The sequence below is a fragment of the Giraffa tippelskirchi genome, chromosome 2 (assembly GCF_054371585.1).
Source record: "Giraffa tippelskirchi isolate mGirTip1 chromosome 2, T2T-mGirTip1v1.2.pri, whole genome shotgun sequence".
In the NCBI taxonomy this organism is placed as follows: Eukaryota; Metazoa; Chordata; class Mammalia; order Artiodactyla; family Giraffidae; genus Giraffa; species Giraffa tippelskirchi.
In genome coordinates this window covers 148,778,951-148,794,837 of record NC_137276.1, presented here as the reverse complement: position 1 = coordinate 148,794,837, position 15,887 = coordinate 148,778,951, and the positions used below count along the sequence as shown (strand labels likewise).

The 15,887-nt window shown below is 38.5% G+C and overlaps 1 protein-coding gene and 1 long non-coding RNA gene across 14 annotated transcripts in view; one reads left to right on the top strand and one right to left on the bottom strand.

Moving 5' to 3' along the window:
- Window positions 1-15,887, top strand: part of PEX5L (peroxisomal biogenesis factor 5 like) — an 817,344-nt gene that overhangs the window by 441,137 nt on the left and 360,320 nt on the right. The window lies entirely within an intron of this gene.
- LOC145538662 (uncharacterized) lies at window positions 1,402-11,246 on the bottom strand. The gene is made up of 3 exons (XR_014077154.1): window positions 11,138-11,246; window positions 9,976-10,007; window positions 1,402-5,053 (listed from the first exon to the last, which is right to left on the bottom strand). It is a non-coding gene; the product is annotated as an uncharacterized LOC145538662 (long non-coding RNA).

Here is a 15,887-nt window from a genome sequence, read left to right as displayed (position 1 = left end):
AACTTGGGTTGAAGGAGGGAAGGAAACCATTATTTCATGTTTTCCAGAACTGGAAAAATAACACTGAGTAGGACACTTTCAAGATGATTATCTTTTTTTCATTAGTTTAAAGTGACTTTTTGAGAGATTATCTTTAGAATATTTGGCAAAAGGCACAATAATTTACACATATTAAGCATGCACTGTGTAAACTTTTTCCTTTTGAAAGAAAGTCTTTTACTTTGCCAGGCAAAAATATACTTAAAACCTAAGAGTTTGTTGATTGATTCTTTCTTGTTTTACTGGGTTAAAAGACTTTACTTAGCCACACTATTCATCAAGTAAGTGATTTTTTAATGTTATATCAGTTTCAGTAAACAGCCTTCAAAAATAGTCTTTTAGTGGAGCAAGAACACCTTTGTGCCAGCTCCATTTGCATTTAATTGTGTCATTACAATACACAATCCTAGGAACTCAAAACACCCCACTGAAACCTCAAAGTAAAAAACACCACCAAAATTAAACTGCTACTTTTGGACACATCATTTATATAAGAGACAAGGGAAAGAAAGCTAGCTTTTGCTCCTTTATATATGTCTTCAGACATCACTTTAAAAATAAAAAAGAGATTTTAAAAACAGAGAAAAGAAAATCCATATATTGTTCACCTACTATGTGTGTTGTCTGTTATCCATGGTGAAGATTGAAAAATAAAGGAAACCATTCTTGATCTAGAGAGCTACCAGGTTTAATGCCAATTCAGATGCAGTTTATTCTTGCTTTCTTTAGGTAAGATCTAATAGCAGCAAAGTGTTATTTACAATTTTCTTCATCATGACCTTATCAAATCTCTAATCAAGAGCAAAGAAAATAATAAAGCCTTCCTGAAATGAAAACTTTCAAATCTTCAAACTATAGCCCAGTGTCAGCTTTTCCCCATTTTCAACGGATCTTCAAGGGCCGCTTTTTGTTTCACTGGAGCCAGTCCTACCACCTCCAATCTCTATAGATTCCATGGCCTGAGGGAGGGAGTAAACTATAGTCTAACGCCGTTAACAAAAGAATCCACACAATATAGTGTAGTGGGCTAATTTACATAAGGTTTTTAAAAAGTTCATATAAAGAGACTGATGAAAATTAGCACATATCTGGGGATTTCACCTGTAGCTTAAGTGAACAAATAAGATTAGCAATATATTTTGAAAGAAGTTATTGCAAACCTCACAATTAGGTGTTTCTTCCTAAGAGATTTTTTAAATATCATAAACAGCTGAATACCACAGAGTTCTTCTTCTTCTTCTTCCTTTGAATATGGAAAAAACAGAAACTATGATCATGATAGCAAGAAAAAAGGTAAATAGTTTTTAAATTATATAAAGTATTTGCCACATGCATCTAAGCCCTATCTCTTCATTCATTGTATTTTTATGGTCACTGGAATATTAATACTCATTATCCTTCTTGTCTTTATCTTGCTACAAAGGGCAGTAAACAACTCTGCAATTTTTGAAGAGTTTTGGTTGTTTTTTTTTTTTTTTTGGTCAACATGATTCAGTTAGTCAATTCAGTAGCTCAGTCATGTCCAACTCTTTGTGACCCCATGGACTGCAGCACTCCAGGCTTCCCTGTCCTTCACCAACTCCCAGAGCTTGCTCAAACTCATGTCCATTGAGTCAGTGATGCCATCAAACCATCTCATCCTCTGTTGTCACCTTCTCTTCCTGCCTTCAGTCTTTCCCAGCATCAGAGTCTTTTCCAATGAGTCAGTTCTTCGCATCAGGTAGCCTAAGTATTGGAGCTTCAGCTTCAGCCTCAGCCCTTCCAATGAATATTCAGGACTGATTTCCTTTAGGATTGACTGGTTTGATTTCCTTGCCATCCAAGGGACTCTCAAGAATCTTCTCCAACACCACAGTTCAAAAACATCAATTCTTCGGGGCTCAGCTTTCTTTATAGTCCAACTCTCACATCCATACATGACTACTGGAAAAACCATAGCTTTGACTAGACAGACGTTTATTGGCAAAGTAATGTCTCTGCTTTTTCATATGCTGTCTATGTTGGTCATAACTTTCCTTCCAAGGAGCAAGTGTCTTTTAATTTTGTGGCTGCAGTCACCATCTGCAGTGATTTTGGAGCCCAAGAAGATAAAGTCTGTCACTGTTTCCACTGTTTCCCCATCTATCTGCCATGAAATGATGGGACCGGATGCCACGATCTTCGTTTTTGGAATGTTGAGTTTTAAGCCAGCTTTTTCACTCTCCTCTTTCACGTTCATCAGGAGGCTCTTTAGTTCTCCTTCACTTTCTGCCATAAGGGTAGTGTCATCTGCATATCTCAGGTTATTGATATTTCTCCCGGCAATCTCAATTCCACCTTGTGCCTCCTCCAGCCCAGCGTTTCTCATGATGTACTCTGTGGATCACAATAAACTGTGGAAAATTCTTAAAGAGATGGGGATACCAGACCACTTGACCTGCCTCTTGAGAACTCTGTATGCAGGTCAGGAAGCAACAGTTAGAACTGGACATGGAACAACAGACTGGTTCCAAATAGGAAAAAAGAGTATGCCAAGACTGTATATTGTCACCCTGTACATATAAATAGTAATAAGAATTGTGTCCTTTTATTCCTTTTAATCTGTCTTTTTTTAGTATGATCTTCAGGCCCCTATGCATAGAATCTAAGAGAGTAGAGGAAATGATTTTCCTATCTGATAACGAACTTCATGAAGACAGGAATTGTTTGGCTCAGAGATGTATCCTTAGCACTCAAAATAGTGCCTGTGAAACATTATAGATATTCAATAAATATCTATGGTATTCAATAAATATCCATCAATAAATGGCTGTACTGACTTGCTATCCCAGCAATGCTTGAATTATTTATCATATATGCTGTCTACAGTATTTAGTCTTAATGGAACATTGACTGTATTTGATACCTCAAGGGGTGGATCATGAGCTTAGGGAAGAAATGATAGTCTTCCAAGAGGGAAGTTACTTCCAAGAGTAGCTTTCAGCTTCCCAGATTGACTAAATTCATTGCATATATTATGAAGGATTTTTTTTTTTAACTGGAAATTAGGGAATAACTAACAAATATTCATTCGGAGAAGGCGATGGCACCCCACTCCAGTACTCTTGCCTGGAAAATCCCATGGATGGAGGAGCCTGGCGGGCTGCAGTCCATGGGGTCATGAAGAGTCAGACACAACTGAAGCGATTTAGCAGCAGCAGCATACATTCCACTGGTCATGGAAGTGGGATTTCCTGCATTTTATCATTAGAATATTTAAATTGACTGTATTTCAGCAACTTCCCTTCAAATTCTCCAAGGTCAGTTTTATTTCACTCTGTGAGGTTGACTTGCTACAGGGTTTCTTTGGTGTGTGATCTTCACTCTGGGCCTCTTTCTTCCTCCCATCTCTGATTCTCAGTCACATTCCTATAGATTATAAGCCTGAAACTACCACATGGTTTCTAACACTAATGTGATTTTCAGTGAAGCTCATAATGATCTTTATAAATTGAGAAAACAGATTTATCTATTAAGAGTAATTACGGAATAGCTTTGTGGAATTATAAAATATGGATACACTTCATGATTCAATAATGTGGAGCTTTCATTTTGAAAAATACTATAAAAGCAAAATTCAAAATAAATGTGTAATTAATGTAATCAGGGGCATCTTTAAGTGATGACAAATATAGTTTTGTTTATATAAGATCTGAAGATGTACTGAAGAATCTCCTTCCCGCTACCATCAGCACAAAATAGTCCTCTCTTTATTTTAATACAGACTCACATTGGCCATCAGTAACTTCTTAAGAGGGGCTTCCTAGGATGTTCAGTGGGCTAAGAATCCACTTACAATGCAGGAGACACAGGTTCGATCCATGTTTGGGAAGATCCCCTGGAGGAGGGAATGGCAACCCACTCAGGTATTCTTGCTTAGAGAATCCCATGGACGGAGGAGCCTGGCAGGCTACAGTCCACTGGGTCACAAAGAGTCAGACACGACTGAGTGATGCAGCTTCTTAAGAAACCCAGTCCTTCACCTCTGGTCTTGCATTCTTTCCAGGATCTGCCTTCTCCAGCTATTCCCTCCATACTGTATTCTCTAATGTTCTGGACTATTATACATTTCTCAGAAGGCATCCATTCCTGTGGACCTTTGCTTAAGCCATTGCCTAGAATACCCAGGCCACTCTTTTTTCTGCTCAATTCTCTGCCTGTGTTCCAGTAAAGTGAATTCATGTAAAGTATAAACCCTTCAGAACATAGCTTAACTATTAGCTCTAGAAAGACCTCTCACCTCTCAGATGAGCTTTGCTTTACTGTACTCTACTAGTTGTATTTCTTCCAGATAAATCACTTTATGTCTGGGAATATATTGAATCCCTATCTCACCACGTATACTTAATTAGGTCTTGCTAGATTATGAGCTGCTGAGGGATGGGTGTCATGTTTTTCATTATATATTCCTAATACCTAGCATCACAGACTGATTCACTCATCCAATAAGCATTTTAAGGAATTCAAAAATGGAAAGATCAGTGAATTCATGAATAATTTGACTTGAAAAGGATGTAAGTAATGCAACTTTTCTAAGCAAGCATATCCAATTCAATTTAGCATATCATTTTTTTTTCTAATTCAGCTTTCAAATGTCTTATGTAGTAGTATTATAACAATAGCCACAACTTATCAAGTATCCACCATGAAGCAAGCACTATGCTAGGTACTTTGATACAGAGAGACAGACTTCTTTGAAGTACTTAATGGCTTTATCAGGTTCCAAAGTAAAAGAAAATACTCCTTCCTTGGTATTGTGTGTCTTTCAAGAAATCAATACATTTCATCTAAGTTGTTGAATTTGTGTATTTCCACTCAAGCTCAAGTATTCCTCCTTGAGCAGTTATTTGTACATTCGCGCTCATACAGCTTTATTCACAATAGTCAGAAATGAAGTTAACTTGACATGAAAGGACAGGCATTGTTTGATTTGACTTATATGAGGTTCCTTGAAGAGTCAAATTAATAAAGAAAGTGGAATAATTGTTTCCAGGGGCTGGAAGGAAGAAGAAATGGAGTGTTATTATTTAACGGGTATACAGTTTTAGTTTGGGAAGAAGAAAAAGTTCTGTAGATTAATGGTGGTAATGATTGCATAAAAATAGGAACATATTTTGTGCCACTGAACTGTACATATAAAAATGTTAAAATGATAAATTTTGTGTATATTTAGCCACAGTTTTAAAATTCCTTATGGGGGTTCCATGGTGGGTCAGTGGTAAGTAATCTGCCTGCAACACAGGAGACAAGGGTTCAATTGCTAGTCCAGAAAGATCCCACGTGAAGTGGAGCAACTAAACTCGTGCACCACAACTATTAAACCTGTGCTTTAGAGCTCATGAGCCTCAACTACTGAGCCCACATGGCACAACTAATGAAGTCCACATGCCCTAGAACCTGTGATGCACAACAGAAGAAGCCACCACAATGAGAAGCCTGCACACCACAACCAGAGAGTACTCCCAACTCGCCAACTAGAGAAAAACACATGCATCAATGAAGACCCAGCACAGTCAAAAACAAATAAATAAATTATAAGGAAAATTTTCTTCTGGATTAAAGTACAAAATATTCGCTCAGTCGTGTCCGACTCTTTGCGACCCCATGGACTGTATAGCCTACCAGGCTCCTCCGTCCATGGGATTCTCCAGACAAGAATACTGGAGTGGGTTGCCATTTCCTTCTCCAGGGGATCTTCCTGACCCAGGGATCGAACCCGGGTCTCCCACGTTGGAGGCAGAGACGCTTTAACCTCTGAGCCATCAGGGAAGTCTACAAAATATAACAAACTAAAACAAAGACACTGGAAGAAAATGTGGAATGTTTTAAAGTTTGAGCTATAAAAACACAACAAATAAAATTAAAAGTAGAAAAATAATTTGATACATAATATATAAAGTGCACATGTTAAATCGCTTCAGTCATGTCCGACTCTGTGCAACCCTATGGACTGTAGCCCACCAGACTCATCTGTCTATGGGTTCTTTAGGCATGAATACTGGAGTGAATTGCCATTCCCTCCTCCAGGGGATCTTCCTGACCCAAGGATCAAAACCATCTCTTATGTCTCCTACATTGGCAGGTGGGTTCTTTACCACTAGCACCACCTGGGAAGCCCAATATACAAAGAATTCCTTCTAAACTATAAGAGAAAGCAAATAAACCAAATCCAAAATAAACAAATTATCAGAATAGACAATTCAGACTATCCATCTCAAAACAGAAGAACATATCCAAAAATAATTCTCCACTGATTATTTTAAGCACAAAAACTAAATATAAAATATTAGCAGAAAATACAGCATGTTTTGGATATGCTTGGTACACAAAACACTTGCTATACCAAATCCAGAAGCTATAAAGAAAATAAACAAATTTGACTATCCAAAAATTTTAAATCCATATTACAGAAGCACCATAAAAAAGTAAAATGACCATCCAAAAAGACCTGTGATATTATTTTTTTTAACACAGTGAGTTATATATAGGAGGTGCTTTATGCCATGCTGTTTAGTCACTAAGATGTGTCTGACTCTTTGCAACCCCATGGACTGAGCCTGCCAGGCTCCTCTGTCCATGGGATTCTCCAGGCAATAATACTGGAATGGGTTGTCATTTCCTTCTCCAGGATATCTTCCCAGATCAGGGATCAAACCAGTGTCTCTTGCATTGGCAGGTGGATCCTTTACCACTGAGACACCTGGGAAGCCCTATTAATCCTGTATTGGTCATATCATTTGCAAGTAGCTTCTCGCATTCAGCAGGCTGTCTTTGCATTCTGTTGATGGTTTCCTTTGCTGTGCAAAAGCTTTTAAGTTTGATTAGGTACTATTTCTTTATTTTTGAATATGTAGGAGACATATTCAAAAAACTGTTACCGTAATTTACATCAAACTGTTCCACCTATGTTCTCCTCTAGGAGTTTTGTAGTATCTGGTCTTGCATTTTTGTCTTTAATCCATTTTTTAGTTAATTTCTGTATATGATCTTAGAGAATGTTCTAATTTCATTCTTTTACATGTAGCTATCTATCCACTTTTCCCAGCACCACTTATTGAAGGGACTGTCTTTTCTCTTGCCTTCTTTGTCATAAATTAATTAACTGTAAGTGTATACATGTATATGCACTATCATGGAAATCTCATAGAAATATTAGTAAGTAAAAAAAGTTGCATAAAAATATTTGTAGAATGATCACATTCCTATAACAAATTACTCACAAACCATATTCAATGCATTTCCAGGTGGTAATAAAAAGACACTTTCTCTACATAGATGATATTTCCCCAGAAATGTACTCATATATTTTACATACATTTCATTTTTGGAATAGATGAAATACGAACACTTGTATGTTTTTAGAAATAAAAATTTAAGATAGAGAAGCACAGAAGATTCAGAGGCTCTGAAATTCAGAAGTTCTGCAAGCTCATAACCTTTTAAAAACAAAGAAAGGCCTGAATGAAGGCTCCAGTAAAACTCGGCAGTGCAGCCTTTCCTCACTTCACAACAGGAGAGGTTACCCACAGCTTTTACAGTCTTCCATTTCCTGTTCTTTTCTCCCCATCTCTCTGATTGTCCCCAGAGTCTTGGATCAAGAATGAGATAATCCCGGGAGGGGATACTCCAAAGCAGCAGAAACCTCACACAATCCTTCCTGATCCAAATTCCTGCCCACCCTCCACCACTCTCTACTTACTTAGCATTAGAACCTAGTAACTTTGACATGACAGCCCCACCATCATCAGCCCCACCACATACTGCACTGTGGGGGAGAGCCCTGCAATCTTACAACAGACACCTCTGTTTCTCACCATGTATAAGCAGCTGGTCACTGAGTGCATCTAAGGAGACTCAGTTGTCTGTGTGGTTCCTTAGGGGTCGTTACATATTTTGATTAGCTTTCCTGTCAATAATTCTTCATAAGTTTAACAGTGGTGGTTAAATTGATGTTGTTTAGTTAGGATAGATAGTTTTGCTTCTCCAGAGCCAGGAAGTATGGTCCATAAACTGTGCAAAAACTTTACATACATTGTTCAATTTAGCTTCCTCATGTATAAGTATGAGGTAAGAGCTATTAATATCTCCATTTTATAGTGAATAAACAAATAGTAGCTTAAAAGTGTTGTGTCTGAGTTCACTTGGTTAGTAAGTAGCAGAGTTATGACTGAAGCCCATATTCAAACCCTCAGTATAAATTTCTAACCCTGTACACTTAACTATCACAAAAGGATTAATATGGGCTCATCAAAGGAAAACTGTTCCTTAACAAAATGCAACCTAAGGCTTGCGTCCGTGGACATTAAGTCGCTTCAGTTGTGTCCAATTCTTTGCAACCCCATGCACTATAGCTCACCAGGCTCCTCTGTCCATGGGATTCTCCAAGCAACAATACTGGGATCTTCCTGACCCGGAGATTGAACCCATGTCTCTTGTGTCTCCTGCACTGGCATGTGGGTTCTTTACCACTAGCATCACCTACAATTTTTAAATGAAAACTATTCGCTGAGAGTCGGACGCGACTGAGTGACTTCACTTTCACGCATTGGAGAAGGAAATGGCAACTCACTCCAGTGTTCTTGCCTGGAGAATCCCAGGGACGGGGGAGCCTGGTGGGCTGCCGTCTATGGGGTCGCACAGAGTCGGACACAACTGAAGTGACTTAGCAGTAGCATTCGCTTAATTGCTTAATTCTGGGGATATTTTCATGACAAGAGTTACATGAAATAGCAGGATCATTCCCATAAATAGTTTGAGTAACTTCATTGATTTCATTCTTTAAAAGTAGAACAGTAAGACAATGTCATCTTCCCATTTTACAGATAACACCAGCCATGAATTTTAAAATCAGCTTTGAGCACATCCATTCAAGATTCATTATGCTGGAAAATGTCTCTCGTATGTTTATTAATAAAGCTAAATTCTTCTCTAAGGAGCTCTCAGGAAAACCTGTGCCAATAAATGGATCTCAAAGTACATTCAGATTTAAAAGCCTTAAAACTTAGTGTAGATAACCTTTACCTATTTCCTGTACAGGTGCTTCCATGCACCTTTCTAGACTATAAAGCACATTCCTTTACATTCACTCCTAGCTGGAGATCTGAGAGAACAAAAGATACTCTTTAACAGTGGCCCCATTCACATCTGCCACACAGACATTATCTCCTTGTGCCTTTAACCGCAGAAAATAGGGATTTAATGAGAAGAGGAAGCTGGAATAAATGAGAATATCCTCCAAATTTAAATGACTTAATACTTTACTTCAGAACCCATAAACAACTCCTACCATCTGGCTTCGTTTTATTTTTTATCACACCAGAGGGAATCTCAGCCTACTACATGATTAAAAAAAAAAAAATCAGAATCAAATTCCTCCTTTTTCCCCAACCCCCACTTCCAGCTCTGAACATAGAGTTTTGCAAAACAAATCTTTGCTATTATTCTTACAGAGAAAGAATTCTGGCATGGATAAAAAAGAACTCCAAGGAAGACAAGCACAAAAGGTGTTTTGTTTCTTTCAAATCTGTGTTATTTATACAGCTGTGTATATGAGCAAAGCTGTTTCAAGAAAGCACAGCCAAGCAGGGACTTTTGGGTCTTGGCACCGAGTACCTCAGAGCTGTTCCCAAATCACTTCATTTCACTCTACCTTTATTGTCTCCATTCAAACATTCAAAAAATAGAGTGAACAAAGAGAATCCTGAATACAAGGAACCACATTGATTAGACAATAAGTGTGGTCACTCTGTGTTCTTTTCAAGAAGCCCCATCACTTTAAAAAAAAATACCTTTTTAATAAATAAGAAGTATACAAATTATAAGTTTAATGAAAACAAATTGCCTCATGTTTTATAAAGTTCAGTCTTTTGTTCATTGTTCTGACACGGATTAGAATTTTCAGGCAGAGCCAGCTCTTACCTCGGGGTGAATTCAACACATACGTTCATACTCTAGAGGAGAAAAAAAAGCAAATGAGTCTGATGAATGAGTGAATGAGTAGGTAAAAAATGTCCTCTCATCATTATTGCTTGTGTTCAAATTGAGTAACAGTTGGCAACACATTTTAGTTTATGGGCCAATGACTTGTTACTATAACTCTTTTCTCTTTAAGTTACCAATGTATCTTTTTATTGCCTCAAAACCAATTCAGTCACGTATAAAGCAGGTAGCCTTATTGATTCCTCAACTTTCTATCTATGCTTTAACCTCATAAAGAGGGTCTACCTGGTATGGTAATATGAAAAATAACTAACACTCACTGAGTGTGGTGTATGGGCCAGGCAGAGAGTAAAAGAATTCTTCATACTAACTCACTTAATCCCCATAACAGCCTGATTAAATGATGATGAAGATGATGATGATAATTTTATACAAGAGGGTTCTGAGTTCAGAAATGTTAAGTTCAGTTCATGCAGCCAGCAGCTGGCAGTGTCTGAGTTTAAAAGCCCAAGTCTGCCTTTTGAAACTGTGCTCTTAATTATGATATATTGTACTAGAAAGAGCACAGGCTTTGGAGAGATCCAGACATTTGGATCAAATCACAGATTAGTCATTTACTAGCTGTGTAACATCAGGAAAATCACTTCACCATTCTTAGGCTCAAATTCCTCAAGTAAACAGGTAAAGCAACGTGACTGTCTATAGGGATATAAAGAAATTTAGAAACAGACCCTGACTCCTAAGGGGTTCTAAATACATTGAAACTTTATCTCAGTTATTATTAATAATGTTTAAAAGTTCAATAATAGTAAAGGCTCCCCCTCCAATTCAGTACTTGCTAATAATTTGGAGAATATGATTCTAAGACTTTTCTCTCAGGTCTGCCCTTTAAAAGCCAGTGAATTTTTTCTTTACAGTTTAAATATTGTAATTTCAAAATGCTGACATTTTCCTTTCTTAAGATACAGTTAAGGGGCCCCAGGGAAAAGCTGGTAATGCTGAGAGCTGTGCTTGGAAACAGAGTCTGTGTAGCTATGGGGCTGCATTGGTTGGGGAGGTGTCGCTTCAAGGCAGTCAGCTGCTCAATGTAAAAGCCAGTGAATTTTTAAAGAACATTTGGATAATAAATAGGTCAAATTACCTTTCTATCTTTTCAAAAGGAAAAAAAAGAAATCCATCAAGTCCATTCCCACTTTTACCCCTAAGGGCTAAAATAAAAACTGCCGTATCAGCAGAGATTGTATTATTCTAGAATGTTTTCTCCTAGAACTTTGTGGACTGCACCATCCTTCTAGAATCCATTCCCCTTCCCTTTTGAGAACATAGTGTCACTGCAGGCCTACAGAAGTGTTTTTCATTTCCATTCTGTGCATGAAAATTAAATTTAATTATTCCCCAACATGTCAAAGGCACTCATCAAGTTAGGCTGCTTTATACTGAGCAGAAACTGTGAATAAGATTTAATTTGGAAATACTTGTTTCTGCAAATCTCCCTGAACTCTGAGGAAGAATTACTATTTGTGGCAATACATATGGGAAACCTAATGTGCTGACTAAGAAATGCCATTTGAGGTGGAAAAGCTGTGAAATGTATGGCACGTATTAATTCCACCACATAGTAAATCTTTCACTGAAAAGTTATGGCCTATAAAGCTTTGTCCCTAGGAACCAGCCCTCAGAAAGTTATGATTGCATTAAAGGAGGCAGTAGGGATTTATAGAACATATCAACCTTATCAAATTTGATAGAATCCTTTCAGAATGAAAAAAAAATTGCTGACAGGCAAAAACATGGTCATCATGCATGTCTGGGCTGTTTTGAAAACAGTACATAAAATACCAGAGGAAATCATATACCCTAGCTATAATAAATTGCTTTGAGCCTGAGTAACTTAGATGGACAAAAAATGTGCAACTGAGGGGAGAGCAAAAGGGGGATGGGAATAGGAGATATGCCTCGTAGTTGAGTCCACATAGATTTACCAGTTAGGTAGCTTTGAATTCAATTCTTAGTTCCACTGTTTGCTGTGTATCATTGAGAAACTTAATTACCCTTTAAAAGCCACTGTTTTCTGAACTATAAGATGAGGAACACATGTAAACTCATGGCTGATTCATGTCAATGTATGGCAAAAACTATTACAATATTGTAAAGTAATTAGCCCCCAACTAAAATAAATAAGTTTATTTAAAAAAATAAAAATAAAAAAAAAATTAAAAAATAACAGCATTGTTGGATGGTCATGAGGGTTAAGTGAGCTGAAATATGTCAGTTGCCCATAGGGAAGAGATCAGTGTATGGCGACTCTCATATTTCTTGGTGTGGCTGTTACACTGTGGGCAGAGTGAATGGAAGTCATGAGGAAGCAGCTCCTGGAGATGACTTCAGCGAGAACAAATGGGATTCTGATGGGGCAGGCAGAGCATGTCTGGGAGATGAGGATGTGACATTAGTTTCAAACACATAAAATTCCAGATGCATATAGGACCAAGAAACTGGAACATGCATTTCTTTGATCTTCGAGATGCAAGTCATTATCAGGAGCTAGATACAGTAGATCCTTAAATAAGCCAATTATTTTTAACTAGAAAAAGAGCTACAATGTATCTATGCCACACTCTAACAAATATTTGAAAAACATGGAATCTGTATTGGTTAGGATTCTCCAGAAAAATAAACTAATAGATACATTGTATATAATATAAATAATTGTAAATAAATATTACAGAGAGAGAAAGATGGAGACAAAAATTTATTATAAAGAATTGGCTCACACAATTATGGAAACTACTGTTTGCCATCTGCGACTTGGAGACCAAGGGAAAAACGGTTGTATATTTCCTGTCTGACCTGAAGTTCTAAGAACCAGGAGAATCAAGGTACAAGCCCAAGTTCAAGTCTGAAGGCCTGAGAACTGGAGAGCCAGTGTTGTAAATTCCAGTCTGAATACAAAGACCTTCGAAACTAGGAGCTCTGATGGAGTTAGTTAAAGTCTGAAGACAGGAAATTAGTCTCAACAAGTCAGAGGGAGAGGGATTGTTTTCCCTTCCTTCACCTTTTTTTGTTCTTTTCAATTCTCGATGGATTGGATGATACCCACCCACATTGGGGAGGTCAGTCTGCTTTATTCAGTCTACTGATTCAAATACCAATCTCATCCAGAAACACCCTCACAGATACACTCAGAAATAATCTTTAACCAAATGTCTGGGTACCACATGACCCAGTCAGCTTGACACATAAAATTAATCATAATGAATGTGTGTAGGATCCAGGAGAATTGTGATTAATGATAAGATTAGAGGAACCCACATTTCATGAATATACCAGGAAAAGGTAATTTGAGTTCTCTAAACACTTCTGTGGTTTTAGTGATAGGTACTAGCAATAAGCGGAGAAGGCAATGGCACCCCACTCCAGTACTCTTGCCTGGAAAATCCCATGGACGGAGGAGCCTGGCAGGCTACAGTCCATGGGGTCGCTCAGAGTCGGACACGACTGAGCGACTTCACTTTAACTTTTCACTTTCATGCACTGGAGAAGGAAATGGCAACCCACTCCAGTATTCTTGCCTGGAGAATCCCAGGGTCGGCGGAGCCTGGTGGGCTGTCGTCTATGGGGTCACACAGAGTCGGACACAACTGAAGTGACTTAACTTAACTTAACTTAACTAGCAATAAGATATATTTTTCTTGATAATAATGACGAAGACTACTTCATATTGAGTTAGACAAGGCTGTGGCCCATGTGATCGCACTGGCTAGTTTTCTGTGATTGTGGTTTCAGTCTGTCTGCCCTCTAATGCCCTCTCTTAGTGCTAACCATCTTACTTGGGTTTCTCTTACCTTGGACGTGGGGTATCTCTTCACTGCTGCTCCAGTAAAGCGCAGCCACTCCTTACCTTGAACGTGGGGTATCTCCTCACAGCCGCCGCCCTGATCTTGAACATGGGTTATCTCCTCTCGGCTGCCACTTCTGACCTTGGACATGGGGTATCTTCTCTTATGATTGTACAGTGGAAGTGAGAAATAGATTTAAGGGACTAGATCTGATAGAGTGCCTTATGGACTATGGACAGGAGGTTTGTGACATGTACAGGAGACAGGGATCAAGACCATCTTCAAGAAAAAGAAATGCAAAAAAGCAAAATGGCTGTCTGAGGAGGCCTTACAAATAGCTTTGAAAAGAAGAAAAGTGAAAAGCAAAGGAGAAAAGGAAAGATATACCCGTTTGAATGCAGAGTTGCAAAGAACAGCAAGATAAGAAAGCTTTCCTCAATGATCAATGCAAAGAAATAGAGGAAAACAACAGAATGGGAAAGACTAGAGATTCTCTTCAAGAAAATTAGAGATACCACGGGAACATTTCATGCAAAGATGGGCTCAATAAAGGACAGAAATGGTATGGACCTAACAGAAGCAGAAGATATTAAGAAGAGGTGGCAAAAATACACAGAACTGTACAAAAAAGATCTTCACAACCCAGATAACCATGATGGTGTGATCACTCACCTAGAGCCAGACATCCTGGAATGTGAAGTCAAGTGGGCCTTAGGAAGCATCACTATGAACAAAGCTAGTGGAGGTGATGGAATTCCAGTTGAGCTATTTCAAATCCTGACAGCTGATGCTGTGAAAGTGCTGCACTCAATATGCCAGCAAATTTGGAAAACTCAGCAGTGACCACAGTACTGGAAGAGGTCAGTTTTCATTCCAATCCCAAAGGCAATGCCAAAGAATGCTCAAACTACCGCACGATTGCACTCATCTCACACGCCAGTAATGCTCAAAATTCTCCAAGCCAGACTTCAGCAATCAATGAACTTCGAGATGTTCAAGCTGGTTTTAGAAAAGGCAGAGGAACCAGATATCAAATTGCCAATATCCGTTGGATCATTGAAAAAGCAAGACAGTTCTAGAAAAAACATCTATTTCTGCTTTATTGACTATGCCAAAGCCTTTGACTGTGTGGATCACAATAAACTGGAAAATTCTGAAAGAATGGGAATACCAGACCACCTGACTTGCCTCTTGAGAAACCTGTATGTAGGTCAGGAAGCAACAGTTAGAACTGGACATGGAACAACAGACTGGTTCCAAACAGGAAAAGGAGTACATCAAGACTGTATATTGTCACCCTGCTTATTTAACTTATATGCAGAGTGCATTATGAGAAACGCTGGGCTGGAGGAAGCACAAGCTGGAATCAAGATTGCCAGGAGAAACAGCAATAACCTCAGATATGCAGATGACACCACCCTTATGGCAGAAAGTGAAGAAGAACTAAAGAGCCTCTTGATGAAAGTGAAAGAGGAGAGTGAAAATGTTGGCTTAGAGCTCAACATTCAGAAAACTAAAATCATGGCATCCGGTCCCTTCACTTCATGGCAAATAGATGGGGAAACAGTGGAAACAGTGGCTGACTTTATTTTTGGGGTTCCAAAATCACTGCAGATGGTGATTGCAGCAATGAAATTAAAAGACACTTACTCCTTGGAAGGAAAGTTATGACCAACCTAGACAGCATATTAAAAAGCAGAGACATTACTTTGTCAACAAAGGTCCGTCTAGTCAAGGCTATTGTTTTTCCAGTAGTCATGTATGGATGTGACAGTTGGAGTATAAAGAAAGCTGAGCACCAAAGAATTGATGCTTTTGAACTGTGGTGTTGGAGAAGACCCTTGAGAGTCCCTTGGACTGCAAGGAGATCCAACCAGTCCATCCTAAAGGAGATCAGTCCTGTGTGTTCATTGGAAGGACTGACGCTGCAGCTGAAACTCCAATACTTTTGCCACCTGATGCGAAGTGCTGACTCATTGGAAAAGACTTTGATGCTGGCAAGGATTGAGGGCAGGAGGAGAAGGGGACAACAGAGGATGAGATGGCTGGATG